A 17,300-nucleotide genomic window follows, 5' to 3' on the forward strand; every position below is an offset into this window, starting at 1 on the left:
TTATGTTTTCATTTGCCATTGCAAACACCACTCACCCGCAAAACTAGTACTGCCTGGGATGGGCCACGGTAGTCTTCAGCGGCCCAATCTGGGTGCATAATGTTGGCAAAAAGAAGGAAGACCAACATACAGCACCTCATGGTGGTCATCATACTATTACATGTTCTAGGAAAAACAACATACAAAGAATCTTATTAGCCCAACAAATAATTAATAATAGTGCAATCTGACTTCTTGTACAGTCTGATCAAAGGACTAGGTGAGTTGTCCCCAACCCCACCACACCCACACACACCAACGCGCGCGCGCACACACACACACACACACACACACCCTTGAAAATACATATCTTTCATGATGAATTAGATGCAGTGAAGTACCGAAAGTCAGCAGGACCAGTGTTAATAAGGACGCGACTCCCAGTAATATTGTAAAGTGACACGAGTGCACACAAACCCATTGCATGTTAAAATATGACACAACAATGCAACTGGCCCCATTTCCCACACACATTTTAATGTATTTTGTATTTAACGCCTGTATGAGAACTGTTTCAGTTCTGCCCCCAAATGCATATTGAATAATATTAAGGTAACCCATATAAGGTCTAATCAACAATCTAGGTGAGGTGACCCATACATGAGTCCACACATACACAATTTAAAAACACATATTCATGATGAAAAAGACACAGTAATTTGCAAGAAGATACCAGCAACTCCAGCATAGCTCCGAGTAACAGAGGTACCCGGAAATACAGCTTGTTGTGGAGTCTGACACCAGTTGCACATTACTTAATTACCTCTCTTAGTTACATGGCTACATTTAACCTAGGAATATCACACCAGATTTGAAGCCACACATGTCCTGTTAATTGTTAATTTATCTAAATGTGCCATTTGGAAATGAAAACGCATTGAGCTCGTCAGCCTCATTCTATTAACGTGTTATAAACTAATGAAGCTAATGCAGACTCTGAACATGTAAGATTATGATTCTTTCAAAGGCAGTCCTCTCCCTAACTATTGACCATCCAACACACTGCTGTAGAGCACAGTGGCATACCTGTAAGATATTCCTCACATTTCCTTGTTGCTAAACTCTTTCCTTGAAATGTTTGAAGTATTTGATCTAAGTTCCTAAAACAGATCTCCCAAATATCCACAAGCTGCCCTCTACCATGCTGCAAAGGACTCCTCCTGAATAGCTGAAGAGAAATCCATGGTGAGTGGGTGTGAGAGGCGAAGGGGAGGCTGTCAAGACAAACCACATGGTGATTTCATCCCAGAGGTAAAGAAATGTGTTTATAATAAGAGAGAGCTATAGGCCTTTAGGGGAGTGGCATGTGAGTGCAACCATAAGTAGACATCCTTCAGTGACTCCCCAACTCCAGCATTATCCAGTAGAACTCAGGGCCTGTCCATGGTCCATTTTGTTCACTGAAATATAATATGTAATTTTGCCTTGCTACAGCCAGCCCAAAAATATGGGAACCAAAGTCTCCCTCTTCTTAGGATTTTGGTAATCTTTCGGAAATTCAGCGTGTCTTATGTTTCCAGACACAAAACAATACTACCTTCCGAAGCTCCAAGAATAATGACTTGGACACTTGTACTGGTAGGGCCTGAGTAAATAAGAGAATATTTGGAAGGCTAGCCATTTGGATTGTTCCTATTCTATTGAGCCAGAGATCAGCAAACATCCCCAATCCTTCATTTTCTCCTAAATCTCATGAAGTAGGCTGGGGAAATGTGCCTAATAAAGTAATCTGTAAATAAATGTACTTAATAATATATCACACCCTTCATAGGGGATCCTAACCTTGAATAGATTGAGGGTCACAGATTAAGAGATGATACATGCCTTTGAAGATTACTCTTAAAACCGGCAACTCCACCATAAGACTCACTTCTTTCAGAGGAGGTGGAAGAAAGGAAGGTGGATCCACAAAGGTAACTCAGACATTATCAGCAAACATGTTGTGTTTGTCTTCTACCCCTATGAATGAGAAGTCCATCACCTGTAGATTTCTAAAAATGGTATCCACATTACATTAAAAAATCTGTGCAAATAAATGTGGGATGCATGGACAGTCCTATTTGGCATCCCTGTTCTTCACATATTGCCCTGAGTTGTGAAAATTGACCATTACCTACGCTGTTGGGAAGGCATAACTGGCATTACTCTGTTTTAGGAAGTACTCTCCAAAGCCCATTCAGTGCAGAGAAGCAAACAGACAATACCAATCCACCCAGTCAGGCACATTCGGTGCATCAAGGGAAAACAAAAATGCTCAAATAAATCTCTATGAAACATTTTCAATTAGGGTTGTAATCTTCCTCATCGTATCAATCTTTGGTAGCCCTGTAGAAACCCAACCCAATTACTGTAGGAGGTATGGTACTAATTTGAATAGACAGAAGGCTAAAATCATCAAATAAATGTTGCATTAGTGTTAATCAGAGTGATTATTCTTTAAGACTCAGAATTCATGGGATCTTTCCCCTCTTTGGGTATTACGATTATCACAGACTTGGTGATTGTATTCGCGATTTACCATGTTGCCACAAGTGAGTTGTAAAGGTTTTTCAGTATTTAAAGTCAACTTATTTGCACATTCTTTGCAGAAATGGCCTGTGGCTATGCCTGGTTCGAGAGCCATGTTCCCCTTCAAGAGCATGATAACCTTTTTAACTTCTTGCACTGAAATATCCATTAACTGGAGTACCACTGTTGCACAATAAGCACTGTGAGTTATAATTTGGGCCAAAGATATTTTAATTAGGCTATTCACAGTGCACAGTGCACTATAAAAGTTAATGAAGGTGTTTCTCTTAACTGCTTCCTCTTTAAAGATTACTACCCCACATTTCCAAATTGTACCCAATCATTATTTGGTGGCTGTTACCAACAGCCAAGACAGAAAATGCTTATTTGCTTTATTTAACTTCTTATAGTGTTAGCATAATTCAAAGGAGTTGTTGGTATGTCTTATTTTGTATCATGATCTAAATGTGGCCTCTGATCACTTTAAATCGAGGAGAGACAATATGTACATTCTCTTATTATAGGATGACTCAGATAATTGTTGTTCTTCTTTTTGGGACACTTGAATGCTAAATATGCATGTTCTTGCCACCCACAAAATAATCACCTGCCAATGGAAAATTGCCTTAAATGCATACATATTGCGGACTTTGGATATCAACTCCACGTGATTAGTTAGAAAAAGGAATCAATGTGATTGGCCGATTCTTGTGTGAGTACTGTGTCTTTTGACATGTCTATCTGAAATCTCCACGATCCTGATGACGAGAGATGAAAATATAACCTGCAGTAATTTGGAGCCATTCAGACACAGGTGTGAATTGGAACAAGAACACTAAATTAATGGGCCTCATTACGACCCAGGCGGTAAGTACTGGTCATTGCCGGCATGGCGCAATTACCGTGTCCGTGCTGGCAATAGACCGCTAAAAGCGGCCCATTACGAGTTTGCGGGCACGAGCTTTGCGCCATTCCGGTAATGACCTCACTGCCGTGCCGTAAAACCCTGAAAAAAAAACCTTTCCGGCACCATCTGAAGTGGAAATAGCTCCTCCGGCATCCAAGCCTTCAGCATTAGCGGTCACCGCTAATAGCGATTACCGCTATTAGCGGTGACCGTTAATAAGCAGAACCAGAAGTAGCGTCATCGCACAGGAACAGGAAAGAGCACGGCGCCCATGTTTAAAAACACAATCCATTGCCATCCACCACAACCAGAAGTCACCTGACCCCCGGAACTCTTACACACCTCCACCACTACCTTTTGCATTTAACCATGCCAAAAAGGTGTGAAGAAAATGGGAGATTGCCAGCGCAAGGAGCGCTTCTCCAGAGAGGAGCTAACAATGCTAGCTGAGACACTGCAGGAGCATGCAGATGAGGTCTTCTCAAACGAGATGTCCCGTCCAGCTCTGCAGCACAAAAAGCAGATTTGGGCAGAGGTCAGCCAGAAAGTCAGCGCTGTTGGCACCACACCCCGCACACCAAAAGAATGCCGTAAGCGCTGGGATGACCTGCGTTTACGCGTACGCAGCATACTCTCCACAAACCGCAACATGGGGATGGCGACAGGTGGAGGTGCAGAGTCCCCATCCAATTACAACCGTGGGAGGAGATATGCGCCACCACCATAGGGGCAGAGTCAATTCACGGAGTCGGGCACATGGAGTGAGGAGCATCGTCATCGGCCGATGGAGGTAGGTGTCCCAAATGATACAATGCTAATACCACCACGATGATGTCCACCTGAACTGACAGTGCAATGATGTAGAGCAGGGTCCACCAGACACATGAGTACAAGACTGCCTACAGGCAGTGCAGAGCATCACCTTGTCCACATGCTGAATGCACCCCATATGTGTAAGGTCAGACGCCTCAATGCATCACCCACTCAAAAGCCAAGCAACCCATATGTCACTCCCCCAATGTCAATCATCTGCCATTCCATATGAGCCACCCCAATGCATGCCCGATGCCTGTAGACCCATCAGTAACCCTCTCCCTATATTGGTCCCCCACAGGCACGCAATCAGACAGTGGTGATGAGGACAGCAGGGAGGAAGATGGCACACCATGTAAGAAGGCCAGGGCCGAGAAGGGACAACACCGCCCTTCCACTTCAAGGGGCAAAGGCCAACCGGCACCACATCGGAAGGCCAAGACAACACCACAGGCCACATCACCAATGTGCTCTATGGCCCCCACTACAGCACCCACAACAGCCACCAGCACCTAAGTGGCAGTGGCAGAAGGGACTGCATCAGCTGCAAGCAGCACAGTGGGCGAAACAGCTGCCACAGGCCCCCCGCATTCCCCACAACTGTCCTCATGCAGCATGCGCGACACCAGCATGCATGGGCTGTCTCCGGATCATTCATGGCCTGCAACTCCCAGCACCACGCCAACTGTGCCCGAAGTACATAGTATTTTGGAAACCCCTCAAAGATCCACCGCAGCCCCAACCACCCAAGAGGGGACCCAAGACATTCAGAGGTGCCAGCAGGAGCTCACTGGCCTGTTGGCGTAGCACATAACTGAATGTGGGAGTGTAAGGGATGACATCCGGGAATGTGCTGCATCTTTGAAATCAGCTATTGAGTCATCATCGAAGGACATTTTTGCCGAATTGGCAGCAGTGCGGCATGTCCTCTCTGAGAAGGTCGCCACACAGGGGATACGCACTCAAAGGCATACAGGGGACAAATGAGTGACAACATAAGCACACAACGGGGAGTCCCCCAGATGAACCATTTTGAACCAAATTTAAAGACCTAGCTCCAATTTAAACTGGGTCGTATTCCATGAATTGTATACATCACCCCACAGAATGAACATTACACGGAGTACCAACATTTTTTTTCCATTTAATAGAAAATGTTTTCATAGTTTTATTACGCAGGCCATAGGTCCTACGTGCACCAATCATAAAAAACACCACACAAAGACATATATCAATGTAGAAAATATATACAATGCATCTATTAGCAATTTCATGTATAGTCATAAAAACACAGATGATACCACCAGGATTTTATGTCACAGAGCTAGATAGGCACATATTCTAACTTTCTGTCCCTCTCTGGCTAACAAGTCACAGATATGCTCTGTATGGCAGTGTCACCCAATAGCAATGCTAAAAATGATCTCTGAGAAGGTGGCAGCAATGCAGGCCATGCGTCACCACAGTTTTCTGAACAACCGGGTACATCATCAACTGCTAGTTCAACCAGGACCATCACTGTGCGGAGGTCTGGCAGGAACCTGCACAGATCGGACACGGGGGCACCTGGTGCTGGAAGAGGGGGAGGCCAAAAGGCACAGCCATGCGACCACTGATGCACGCTACTGCACAACATGTGTGGGGGAGTTGAGGGGGGAGGGGAGAGAGGGAGTGTGGGGGAGTTGAAGGGGAGAGGGTATGTGGGGGAGATGAGGGGGAGGGGGAGATGGTGTGTGGGGGAGTTGAGTGAGGAGGGAAAGAGGGTTCGTGTGGTGGAGGGCTTGTTCACTTTGTCATAATTCTTCAATACGCATTTTGGTAACTCATAATTCACATGTGTGGACATTGCTGATTGCGTACGTGTGCTTTATTGGTGAACAGTATACAGTGTCCATGTCCCTGACACACCCAGTGCCCCGAGTGCCATCTCCATGTCACACTCCCCGTCCATGTGTGCTAGAAGCATTGGTTGATCAGTGTCTGACGCATGTCACGTCCCTCCTGTGCATCGCTGCCTCCCTGAGGTGCTGCCCCATCCCCACCCCCCTCATCCTCATCGTCAGGTGGTTGCAGTTCAGCGTCAGGGGGCAGGGGCACATTCCGTCTGATGCACATATCGTGTAGCATGACACATGCCATGACGATCTTTGCCACCTTCTCATGGCGGTACAGGAGTGCCCCACCAGACCTGCTGAGGCAGCGAAACCATGCCTTCAAGAGGCCAAATGTCTGCTCAATCACCACACGGGTACGTGTATGTGCACGATTATAGTCCTCCTCGTGCCTGTTCTGTGGGTTCCGGACTGGGGTAAGGAGCCACCTCTTCAAGGGATAGCCTGCATCACCTGCATGTGGGCAACAATGTATGTGTAAGTCATCACATCATATGGGACCTCATTCATTGACACCATAGCATGCATTTATTTCTTCATTTCAACCACATTTCCATGCATGAATGGAGACACACGATTTGACTGCTATGTGTTTATTCCTCTTATGGACTGGTGTGCGTGCCATCAACTAGTGGGTGCAGGGGGGTCCAGTTCCTTGTGAGTGCTCATGCACTGTGTTAGTCCACGGCGGTTGCTTCTATGATCTGGCTGATGTCCAGTAATTTGTATGCTTTCATCCTGGCACCATTGATGTCAGCCTCATGGTGATCTCACTATGCACAACAAATGGTGACATGTAATTCAGTTGGACCTCTGTGTCAGTGTAGTGGTGTATTGATGTATTTGACCCTCATGTGACTCCTTTGTACGCAGTAATGGGGGACTGTCCTTTCAGTTGATGGTATTTGGTGCTGTGTATTGGCCTTAGTAATTGCTTGTAGCTGCATTGTGTTGAGGGGGATGCGGTCTGATTTGGTACAGTGCACCTGCAGATGGCTGTGGAATGGTTGTGACACTGCATCATTTACATGGTAGGGCTGGTTACATTTTGCATTATGTGGTCAAGTGTCAGGCCTGTCTGGGCTGCTTTGGGGTATAAGCATGGTCCGTTCCCTCAGGCACTCGCAGCCAGGTGAAGTGTGCATATCCCCCTCCATCTCAGCCAGGTGAAGTATGCATCTCTCCCCCCCATCTCAGCCAGGTGAAGTATGCACCCCCCCCCCCATCTCAGGCATGTGAAGTATGCATCTCTACCCCAATCACCTAACCACATCACATTTCCATGGGCCTAACATGCGACTCACCGAGATGCCAGGATCTCTGCCCTGCATGTCGCTCCATGTAGCGTGGTATCGTGGAGTTCCACAGGACCATTGAATCATGGGTTGATCCAGGGAATCGGGCACAACAATGTCTGATGATCTTGTTTGAGTCACATACCATTTGCACGTTGATTGAGTGGTATAGTTTACGGTTGAGGTACGCTACCTCCATGGCATGTGGGACCACCAATTCCACATGGGTGCAGTCGATGGTGCCAATGCAACCAGGGATGCCGGCCAGTGAATGGAAACCAACTTTGGTGTTTGAGATCTCCTGGGCAGACCATGGAAAGGAAATGTGATTGTCTGTGTGCTTGAGGAGGGCATCAAGCACTTGGTTCAGCGTACGTGAGAATAATGGTTGTGAAATGCCATGGATGTGCCCCACTGTGTGCAGGTAGGTGCCTTTGGCCAGGAAGTGGAGCACAGACACTACCTTCAGTAGGGGTGGGATGGCGGTGCGTGTTTCAATCAGGCTGACAATGTCGTCTTGTATCATGTCCACAATGGTGGTGATGGTGTCCCGGTCCAGACGGTACAGGGTTTGGATCTGCTCAGGGGTTAGGTTGAATGGACTGGCTCTGATGCGAGGGATTGAGGGCTGCCTGCGTGGTGCCACTGGCTGCACTGGTGGGGCATGCTGGCCCTGCCTTGCCCTCCTTCTCCTCCTGCGTGTCCATGCCGGTAAGGTATTTTTCGGGCTTCAGTAGGGCGTTATTTGCATGTCCGCCTGAATTGTGATGATCCCCTGTTTGCGCCATGCCGGTATTTGCGGCATGGGTGGTCACGTGCCCGCGCACTTGGCGCTTTTAACGACACCCTTAATTACGGTGCCGCTAATATCGGTTTATCAGGTCCTAATCGGCTGGAGCGGTAAGCGATGCCGGTAATCCTTTACCGGCATCGTCATTCACTTACCGCCGGGGTCTTAATGAGGCCCAATGTGTTCATATGATTGATGTATGTTTCAGAATTAGGTGACAGAGCATCTGTGAAACCTAATTCTGAGATTATATGTTTTAATATGTTTACTGCAGCCTTTCCTGGGTGAGTTCTAATCCCTGATGTATTCTTATATGGGTCCTAGATAAGGTCAAAGTCACCAAGCAGCATGACATCTTAAGCTTCTAATGTTGGCATTTCTATAAGAACGTCTAGGATGAAATTATGCAGCTGGATTTTCAGGGCATATATTGTAAGAAATGTAGCATCTCTACCACATACATGCTCTTGCAAAGAGGTGCATTCCCCCTTTTGTCTCTGATAATTTGTGACCGTTATCATGTCTTGCTGAGTCTCTGGTTAATAACACAGTATCATTTAATCCAACTACACTATGGGAAAAAGAGGTACTTCAGATCTCTTAAGTGTGTTGGTTGACCAATATCTCTGTAGGACTTTGCATGCATGTGTATGTATGTGTATGTGTGGGGATTTTATTGAACACAGACATTTACCCAGAAGGAATCTTGGAGCTATTTTGGACATTTTTTAATGTATCTCTGGAGTTCATTTACTTTGCACAGAGTATGTGGGAGATGAGCTACAAGTTTGTTGGCTGTTGCTTCCGCTTGGGTACGGGACCAGTCAAGGTTTTTAAGTTTTTCGCACACTCTGAGTGGATTCGAAGTCAGGTCCTCTTCTGAGCATGCAACTGAGGCCAATAAGGCTAAGTTCTCCTCTTTCCAATTTTTCAACATTTTCACTGAGTCCGTTTTCATTTCTTCGCCTATCATTGTATAGATGTTCTGTTCGTCTTGGGAAATGCATTTTCGGTAAAGCAGGACCAAGTTGATGTTTACCGTGCCTGCTAGAGAAAGAAGACTGAGTTCTCGTCAGATGGCCGGCATTGAAGTTGAGTTAGGTAAGCACAAAACCTTTTTCCAGATGATGCCTTCAAACTTTGTCCAGAGTTTTTTCGGGATTTGAGGCATTGCTTGCTTCTGCTCCGTATGTAATTGAAGGCACTACGTTTTTCTTATAGAATTCAATTACCAGGATTGTCGAAAATTTTCCGAATTTTAGGTCAATGGCTTTGCCTTGGGCTGCTAGCTTTTTAGTTTTTGGAGCTATGACAGGAGAAGAAGGGATAGCTAAGAAAGGCATTAATGCTACAATTGTCTGAAAAGAAAGTTCTACGGTAGGTTCGCAACCATAAAAAAGGTTAGATTATTCCTGCAGGTTTATAGTAAGTGTGTTCCAGTGACCATCTACCTATACCACAATGTGTTCCCATCTCCCTTATTTTTACAGTTAGTATGACCACAAGTCACTTTGAGACAGTGCTTAGGAATCTTGCTGGTTGGTATCTTTGAATGAGCCCATTTTAGAATGAAGGGGGTAGTATAGTGCACAGCTTTATATCTTAAGCATGATAACTTATAAAACACTCTTTCCTCAACAAGAACCCAGGAGAGATTTAATTGAAATATGACCACATTTCCTTACCGTGAACAGCAATTGGTATACTGCATTTTGCACTTTTTGCAGACGGGCCGATTGTTTTCATTGAAGAAACATAGGTATTAACCACCCAAACCTTGTGTGAAAAGGAGAGATATGGAAGCAAATATTGTAACTTTTTAAAGAGAAAAACATGTTTTACTGCTGAGGCAACCTGTAGATTCAATGTAAGATCTAAGTCCACCAATATGCACAAGTTTATTACCACTGGGGAAGGTCACAGGCAGGCCAAAACAAGTAATTTGAGGGCTTTAAGATACCATTTTCCACCATAACTTCTGCTCTACTCTGAGGTTATTTTCCCAACACAGTTTGATTGAGAAAAGACATGTTTGTGACATACATTTTCTATCACCCAACAGTTTTACCAAGTTCTGCATGTTATTTGCATAGTTAAAAAAGCAGATGCCACTTGCTCCTGTGAAAATGTATTTTCTATAATACCGCCTGATAGTAAATGTTGGCCTATGCACATTCCCATCACACGGTAATATCGCATTGAATTAACCTGAAAAAGGCTGACTACACTGCCATTTTGAGTTGTGCACCATTTTGATCGCCTCCTGCTTTCTGTTCTGTGTTCAGAACTTGTGTTTTCGGCTTCAACAGAGCAAGATGAACTTTGTGCTGCTTTATGATGTTAACATAGATTCGAATGTTGAAGCTGCTAAGTTGGATTGGTTATCCTGCACTGAAGAACCCTGTAGCTAAACAAAAGCTGTACTAATCAGTAATTTAGATGCCATCTGTCCCAACTGTGCCTTCCTTATTCAAACAGTAAAGTAGAACAATGAATAGCTGAACGTGCTTTTCTACAGAAATCCTTGTTTTCTCTCATTGGATATGGAAGATATAATGATGAAAAAGATGCAAGGAGGGGAAGACCTGCTTGCTTACATTCAAAATTTTCAAGAGCAGTGGAGCTTGGAGACACGCGAAGCCTGGGGGAAATCTATACCTGTGTTCTATCATAAATTATGTCAAGGGCTGCCAGACCCGGTACAGAAGCAGCTCGAGAAGTTAGTGGCTACGGAGGCAAAACCCTGATCAGAAAGTCAGCTGACCATCGCACATTATTGCAGACTCTTGCAAGAAAAGAATTGTAAAAAAGATGTTATCAGGAAAGGCAAAGAGGCAAATTTAGTGCAAAATAAGTTATCTAAGTATGCTATTGAAAGGGCAATGATAACTAGTGGAGACAGATCGAATTCACAGCAGGTAGCAAACATGCCGCAGGTGAATAGTCAAAGGCAGTTTGACCAAGGTAATAATGGGTTTATGCCACAAGGAAGGGGAGGTTTTAGAGGAAGAGGCTTTCAGAATAATAAGGGTTATTTTCAGAACAATCAAGGTGGGTTTCAGAACATACAGAATGATAATCAGGGTATGCAGGGAGGACAGATGGGGAGACCTCTGCCTATATGTTGGACATATGGTATGACAGGTCATTTTGCTTGTATGTATAGGAGCAAAGGGTTTGTGCAGAATGGCCAATTTTCAAGAGGGGGACTTCAAACCCGCCTGCGTATTCACAGCAGAGTGGAGATGGGTTTGCTCAGAATCAAACAGTGCAACAGGCACAAATGCAGAGAATGCAGCAAGATTTGCAAAGGCAGCAAGTAGCAGTGAATCCGCTGCAAGGGCAGTCGCAGCATTCACCTATGCAGATACAGCAAAGCGCAAGTATGGGGCAGTTAATGACTCCTAGGATAGGAGGTGTCACTGTAGAGGGAGGGAATCCTTTTACAAGTACAGGAATGAGGCTGTATCCACAATAGGACAGCTCACTGGGAGACTGTATGTGTTCAATACTATCCGTGATGCCAAATCCTCATGAGGAACCGAGGGTAGACGTCAGTATAGGAGGCAAACATTTTTCGTTTTAGTAGACATGGGTGCAACACGCTCGGTATAAAAGAGGGAACATTTTTAATGTCTGGCAATACCATGAATACTCAAGGATTCACAGGAGCTACAAACATAGTTCCATTTACTGAAGACTTACCATTCTCTATAGGAGAATGTGACATGTCGTTGCCACTGCTGTATTCAATGCAGACACCGGTCAATATATTAGGTCAAGATCTAATGACTAAGTTGAATATGACAATCTCGTTTACCAATAAATGTATAGTGTGTTCAACACCAGGAATGCATTATTTAAACGTGAAAGAATTTATTATGGCGTTTGCATGACAAGTAACCATGAGAGCAGTCCCGTTGCAACCTGAAGTGTTTCATTATCGGATACAGATTGTGTTAACACAGCTACCTGGCCTAGTAGGCGGAACTATGAGAATACCTGATGAGTTTTTATACAGGCCAAAGATACCTATGGATGAAGAGGAAGGGTGAATGTTTCCCATAGAACTACAAACAGCCATAGTGCGAGGGGAAATGGCTTTGCTTGATGGAAATGACCATGATGGCAGACGATGGTGCACAGTGATAGCCATTGGGGAGGGTTACAGATTGACTGACATCACTGATGAGGACATGTTTGGAGATCATCCATCAGATGACAAAGTGATACTTGAGATGAGTATTACTTATCGGGTACGAGACATTAAACGTGATGTTCCCCAGAGAATGATGCTAGCACAAAAGCATCCCGAGTAGTTTGAGGAAGACATGGCAAAAGTGCCAGTCTCATTATGGACTAAAGGCCCTTATGATGTAGGCCTAATGAAGCGGGTTGGAGAAGTAAAAATTAAATTGAAGCCAAGAGCAAATTTACCTTGTGCACAACAGTATCCTATGTCCCGAGAGGCAGATGAAGGTATTTTTAAGATGATTTCCGCCATGATGGATCAAGGCATCTTGGTCACGTCAGAGTCACCTTGTAATACCATGATTTATCCTGTGAAAAAAGGGAAAGGGGGGTTCATGGAGGCTATTTCAAGGTTTACGACCGATTAACCAGATTGAAAAAGCAGAGTTCCCTCTAGTTCCTAATCCTGCTACAATTGTATGTAATATACCCGTGGAAGCACGATAATTTACTGTGATTGATTTGAAAAATGTGTTTTTCTCAATCCCCCTACACAAGGATTTACAGGATGCGACGTCATTTACATTCAGACAGACTAAGTTAAAAAGCACAAGATTACCTCAAGGGTAGTGTGAGTCTCCATCAATTTTCAATAGAGTTCTCCAGATGGATCTAAGCAATATTGATTTGGAAAGTGTTGTTTTGCAATACGTAGATGACATTTTAGTTTGCAGCACTTCAGAGGAAGAGTGCAGACGTGATTCTATTCAGTTGATGATTACACTCACTGAAAAGGATATAAAGTTGACCAGGAGAAGTTACAGTATTGTCAACAGGAAGTGTTGTACATATGTCAGTTGATTTCGCATGACGGAAAAAAGGTTACTCCTGAGAGAACTGAAGCTATCTTGACAACCGCAAAGCCACACACGATAAAGCACACACAGAGTTTTTTGGGGTTATGTAACTATGTCAGTGCATGGGTCTTTAACTACAGTTCATATATAAGGCCTTTATTATAAGCTCTGAAGAAAGCACAGGCAACACAAGAGAAAAATTGTTTGGACTGAGAAGAGGGAAGAAGGGTTTGAGGAATTGAAAAAGGCAATTTGTATGGCTCGGTTTTAGGGAGTCCCAATTATGCTGAGGAATTTGTTTTGTTTTCGCATATGGATGGTACCGTTATGACAGCAGTGCTTACACAGAGATCCAATTGGGGTACAAGCCCCCTGCATATTACAGTGGGATTTTAGACCTAGTAAGGAGGGGTCATTTGCTGTGTGAATGATCCTTTATGGCTGCCGCGTTCGCCATTGAGAAGGCTGCAAGCATAGTGATGGGATTCTCTATGACGTTGCATTGCATGAGCATGCATTATTAGCTATCTTGAAGACACCAAAAAAGAAGAGAAGAGAATCAGAACTGTGGTCGAATCTTTGATGTACTAGGAATGATACTTGGAACAGCAGTAATCATGGATCACTTTTGGTCTTGTGGATCCAAAGCATATATGAGGCTACCCAAGGATTGGGGAGGACGATGCTCACTAGTGAATGTTCATGTCCCAGCATTGGTGATTCCTAATGTGACTTAAACCTTGACAGTTTCCCAAAAGCAGATGCTCACCTGAGGAAGAAGAGATCTGTGGAGGTGATGAGAAGAATGAAGAGAGAAAACTATTTCTCATCAAAATCTATAGAGGCTTTTGATGCTATTGCCTACGAGCATAGACTATTTAGCCAGCCAGCTTCAGTGTTTTCGTTGATCTTCATGACAAGTGTCCAGGTTGGAGCAAATACCAAATGGCTGCAGATTACCAGATGGGAATTGCTACAAACAATCAACACTATCATAAAGGGATTCAATTCTATTAGAGAAGAGCTGAGAGCCATATGACTGATGACTCTTCAGAATAGATACGTCCTGGATAGGATAACAGCTAAGGATGGAGGTGTTTGTGCAAAAATCGGAGTATCATGTTGCACATTCATACCTTCTCATGATGACGAGAATAGAACATTGATGGAGGCCATAGGTATGCTGACAAAACTCCATGGCCAGATAATCAATGGTAGAAGACATTACTGATGACAGCTGGTTTGGATCCCTCTTCTCTTGGGTTCCACAATGGATGGCAGACATTTTTAAGTTCCTTGGAGCTCTGATACTAATGATATTGCTTCGATTTTGTGTGATCAAGATAATAATCTCCCAATGCAAGAAAACAGCCAAGAAAGCCATAGGGATGAATATCATGATCGATGTTGAACCTGGATGGAAGGCCAAAGACTTGACAAATGAAGAAATCAGAGACTTTGTAAAGGCCACTATCCATGCACCTGAAGGGACGAAATTCCTGTATCCAAAGAATCATAAGAAGTATGTGGGAAGATGATCTATTGTAGTCCAAATGGATCCCAAAGAAGTTCTTCAGACCAAGATGTCTGGATATGAAGGATGATGAGAGAGTGGCTGATAAATCACCCACAGGGGAATGTAGAGGAGGAGCCAAATACCCCCACCTCAACCACCTCACCCATATTGCCTATATGTTGGGAGCCCGGATGTGAAAATTGTGCGGTACCAGTGAAAATACCGAAACCTAGGAGAATCCTGGAAGCAAGGTTCCCATTGAGAAAACCGTGCCTGCATACAAGAAAACATTATGGCCGTTTGAATGAAATCCCGGATGAAGCAGAGCAAATGAATGGTCAAGACAAATGGTGACGTCACACAGAGCTGAACTGACGAACATAGAAGAGATGCAGAGACTAGAGAATGCAAATATACTATAAGGAATCAAGGATAAGTGACATTTTGGGATCAAGGTGAAGACGTTTATGCCATAAAATGGATGAAGATATAAAGCCTGTTTACACATGTATGAATGCAAAAGAAACGCAAGCAGACAAAGGGCCTCATCACGACTTGGGCGTTACCGCCGGCGGTATTACCGCTGGCAGTATTAGCCCTACCGCCGAACTCCCCGGCGCTAATAGCGCCGGATCACGAGTTTGGCGGTAATGTTAATCCCCATTCCCCATTGAGCCCAGTCGGGAATGCCCCATTCCCCATTGGGCTCAATGGGGAATTTTCACGCTCTTACCGCCGGCGGATTTCACGCCGGCAGTAATAGCGCACATTTTTGGCGGATTTCCCCCCAGCTCAGAGCTTGGGCGTAAACCACCGAAGCCCTGATTTGGCGGACCCTTAAATCTGCGGTAATACAGCGACCGCCGGAATTAAGGGTTACCGCCAAAGTCGTGATGAGGCCCAAAGTATTCCTTAGGCTAGCTTTCTAGTGAATAGGTTGTGGCATGCGCCAATATATACATATATGCATAAAGGGTAAAGGATGGATGTTTCCACTACGTGTTATAGTAGAATTGGATTAAAAAAGAAAGGCCTCTTCTGAGTGTGTCGCAGTAAGAAAACACATGAATTAAAAGTGAATCTCAAAAAGGTGAGGCCGGATGAGCCATGAAGCTAAGCCAAGAATCCAAGGTCTTATCAGGCTGAAGTTTACTAGCATTGGATAAAAAATTGTGTGAAAGAACAAGCTCCTTTTTAGAAGTCACAAACAAACAAGGAAGACGTCAAATGTCTATTAAAAAATAGTATTTTATTTTAAAGACAGTGAAAGCTCAATTTTATGGTCTTCAGTCACGTGGAAGGATGAAGTTGGATGAGCAAGATGCTCACACCTACGCATGAGGGAAGAGTGCGCCCTCACACTCCTGATTCTCCACAGTAGAGAAAAAAACTCAAGGCCGAGCTTCAAAGCCTAATTGATTACGCTGACCAATGAGGTGATGATGGATTGATATGCTAATTGGTGGGAAGCTGGGGTAAAACGAGCTCTCTAGCACCTGGAAGTCAGATCTGCATGCTGCTAGATGTAGGTGGAAAAGTACTGACGAAGTTTAGAGTGCCAACCAATTGTAGGGGACCGCATGATTAAGGGTCCAATAGTTTGTGTAGCCAATGGGACATTGTGTATTAAGTGATGTTCATAGTGGTCATTTTGAGGGGAGAGCTTAGTTGCCCAACCTGATGTTAAGAAACCTATCACTTTCACTCACTATCCCATACCAGTATAGAGCATGTACTTAGATGTTCACTAAGAGCCTATCACAGTTATTATTAGTATTTTATAGTTTGGACATAGGATCACATTGGTAGTGACATTGGTCAAAGTCAGTGATCACGAGTTTTTGATATATAAGTTCAGTTTTTTATGAAACTCGTTGAGCAAGAGGATCGAGCAAATTTGTTGATGTTCATTGTGCTCCCTGTTTAATACAATTGAAAATAAAACAGTTAACCTTTATACCAACTAACTTAGTCATTTTGATTATTGATGTTTGAGTATCCTCTGCATCCCCATCCAACTCCAGGGTCATTGCTACTCATCTTAAAGGGCTGAGGTTATTCAGTTCACTCTGATTCCCAATTTCCAATTCTATTCTGTATAGATGCACATTTTAAGATATTTGTTATTTTCTTTGCACAACATATGGAATAAATTATGGATATGTAAACATGTTGATTCAATATAGCTATGGGAATGTATTCTTCCCGTAACATTATGACATTTCAATGCAATTTATACAATTATTCAGGAAACACATTAATTCTGTTTTTCCAGTCAATAATTGTTGTCCACTTGTTTCAATATTTGAAGAATTGTGATATGTTTCAGACCATTTTATATTAATATAGAAAAAATAGAATTTATTGAAGATGCTTTACTTTCTTTGCTTCAAATTACCATATATACCAGAAATATTTATGTGTGTGTTTTTTTTGTATTATCATGAGATGTATATGGCTGCAAATCCCGGTACAGCAGTACTCCTATAACT

The sequence above is a fragment of the Ambystoma mexicanum genome, chromosome 1p (genome assembly GCF_040938575.1).
Source record: "Ambystoma mexicanum isolate Mex_15411 chromosome 1p, UKY_AmexF1_1, whole genome shotgun sequence".
Classification (NCBI taxonomy): domain Eukaryota; kingdom Metazoa; phylum Chordata; class Amphibia; order Caudata; family Ambystomatidae; genus Ambystoma; species Ambystoma mexicanum.